Below are 2458 nucleotides of genomic sequence, written 5' to 3'. Positions count from 1 at the left end.
AAACGTCTGCTTGTTACACTTGTCCAATCATGAGTGGGGAGCTGTCCCCAGTTGGCGTGGTCTGCAGCTTCCACATGGTGTTATTGGAATTGGCTGCTCTTGCCTGCTGCCACAGACCCAGAGCTAAGGGAACTGGAGAAAGAGATGTGGCCATATTATTTCTGTCATTGAACACAGACAGGCCTGTCCCAACCTTTTCTCAAGGGTGTGTTGGGTTCTCCTGAGGCTGCAGCATGTCCTCCTTCCTCCACCCCCTTCCTGATATCAGATGTACCCTTTTCCATCCCTGTGTCCTCCTTACTATGTAGTACCAACCAAGGTCAGCAAGGACATCCTGAGCCTGACTGAATTTTAAGTTATTTATTACATTTTGGGGGTCAAACTAAAGAGGAGGTAACTTAGGTTTTGGAAAGAGCGAATGTCCAGCCTGAGACTGGGGGTCCACTTGATTCCTGTCCCTGCAAGAAAAGGGAAGAACAGGAAAAATGTTAGGAAAGGCAGAAACCCCCACGGGTCAGGGCACAAATAACTCCTTTGTGGTCTCCGTTCGGGCCAAGATGGCTGCTTACTGAGGTGGTCTGGGCTGAGCAGGATGCTGCCTGACTTTAGCTGTCCCTTCCTGCCAGTGCTAGGGATGTTACCCCATTCCACAGTGGTCCTGCAAATTTCCAGCTGTGTGGGAAGGCTCTGCTCTGCCTGGGCAGTAGTACAGAGCCTCCCTCCCTGCCCTGCAGGGGTTTGTCATACTCACCTTGACAGGCCTAAACAGCTCATCCTCTCCAGGTCCAAGCAGAGCCTCAGTCCCAGACCAGGTCCTCCCTTGGGAAGCTGCCTGGGGTGCAACGTAAAGTGGGGGGTCCAAGGGATCTGTAATAGGGATGACTGGGGGAAAGAAGGAGGTGTCAGAGGCCGCAGAGGGGGTGAGTTTGGCAGGATCCTTGGCAAGGAGAGAAGTTAAGGCCCAAAGCCACTCAGCTCCCTGTAGTCAGAGACAGTCCCACTGATGCCCATCCTGACTCCATGTGGGCAGGCATTACTGTCGGGGCCACAGCCACACACGGGTCTGTGGACAAGCCCGTCACCTTCCTCCTCCTCCTACCTGAGCCTCAGCCTCTGCCAAAGAAGACGCTCCTCCTCCTCCTCCTCCTCTTCCTCCCATTCTCTGCACAGAGAATGGACCCCATTGGAAAGCTGCTCCAGGTGGGAGAGGTAACCAGTCTGCAAGACTACAACCAAGAGCAGCAAAAATGAAGGAGAATGCCTAGCAAGCCACTTACACACACTCGGTGGGGTCCTTCTCTTCTATCCATTCTTATTCTATTTCTAACACTACCCTTACAAACTATGGGAAATCCTATCAATAGGGAATATGAAGAATTTCTAAAAAAATAATTCCTACCAACACTAATATTAAGCTACTAACTATATAAATTAAGCTTCTAACTACATAAACTAACTAATATTAAGCTACTAAGATACTAACAATATAAATCCTAATCACTAATGGTAAAAATATATAGACATATAATCAAAGAATAAAAAATGAGAACCAATGAGAATAAAAAAACAAGAATACATATAATGCCAAAACTGGGAACCCAAGTAAACCTACCCACTAGCGCTCTCGGATGATACTAGCAGAGGTATGAGGAAAAATACTTGACAATGCCTTTTTCCCCTCCCACATCACAAGTCTCCATGGTGACGTGATGGCATAAAGGGGCACGTGTTATGAAGTAGCCTGTGCTGTTGACTTGAGACATGCCAGATCAACACTTGGGATCTCAATACTGTGCTGTTAGGAGGGCATGATACAAGGTTACATACACACACACACACACACACACACACACACTACACAAACATCACTATGAGTTCACATACACATACACAAACATGCAAACACATACTTCTGTGGCTGTGTGTGAACACTAGGGCATTTTGGGGTAACTTGCTGCTTGGGGTTACTTGCAGTCAAGGTGCCTTTGGGATTACTTTGGGTCAGTTGGGGTTGGGGTTACTCGGGGTGAATGTGCCCCAGGGGTTACTTGGGGTCATTGGAGCTTGAGGTTACTTGACAATAATTGAGGCCCTGAGGTTACTTGGGGTCACCTGGTGCTGGGGTGGAAGTGAGGGAAAAAGCCCAGTGGCAAGGAGGAGACAGCTGGGAAATGGAGGGGCTGGGAGATCAGGAGGCAGGTAAGTGGTGGCACAGAGGTGACAGCTAGGAAACAGAGGCAGAAAGCTGGGAGATTGGGGCTGAAAGAAGGGGCAGAAAGCTGGGAGGTCAGGAGGCAGATAAGTGGTGGCAAGGAAGAGACAGCTGGGAAACAGAGAGGCGGAAAGCTGGGAGATTGGGGCTGGAAACTGAGAGGCAGAAAGCTGAGAGATTGAGGCTGAAAGTAGGGGCAGACTGCTGGCAGATCAGGACTGGAAATGAGGCAGAAAGAACCAAGGG

At 49.3% G+C, this 2458-nt stretch overlaps 1 long non-coding RNA gene across 1 annotated transcript; it reads right to left on the bottom strand.

Moving 5' to 3' along the window:
• Positions 1-378: 378 nt before the first annotated feature.
• On the bottom strand, positions 379-1164 carry LOC102371830. Its single transcript, XR_324409.1, has 3 exons — positions 1100-1164; positions 752-882; positions 379-458 (listed from the first exon to the last, which is right to left on the bottom strand). It is a non-coding gene; the product is annotated as an uncharacterized LOC102371830 (long non-coding RNA).
• Between the last annotated feature and the right edge of the window lie 1294 nt (positions 1165-2458).

Source organism: Alligator sinensis, unplaced genomic scaffold, assembly GCF_000455745.1.
Source record: "Alligator sinensis unplaced genomic scaffold, ASM45574v1 scaffold456_1, whole genome shotgun sequence".
NCBI lineage: Eukaryota > Metazoa > Chordata > Crocodylia > Alligatoridae > Alligator > Alligator sinensis.
Note: the sequence above shows the minus strand (reverse complement) of the source record. Positions and strands in the feature narration are given on the sequence as shown.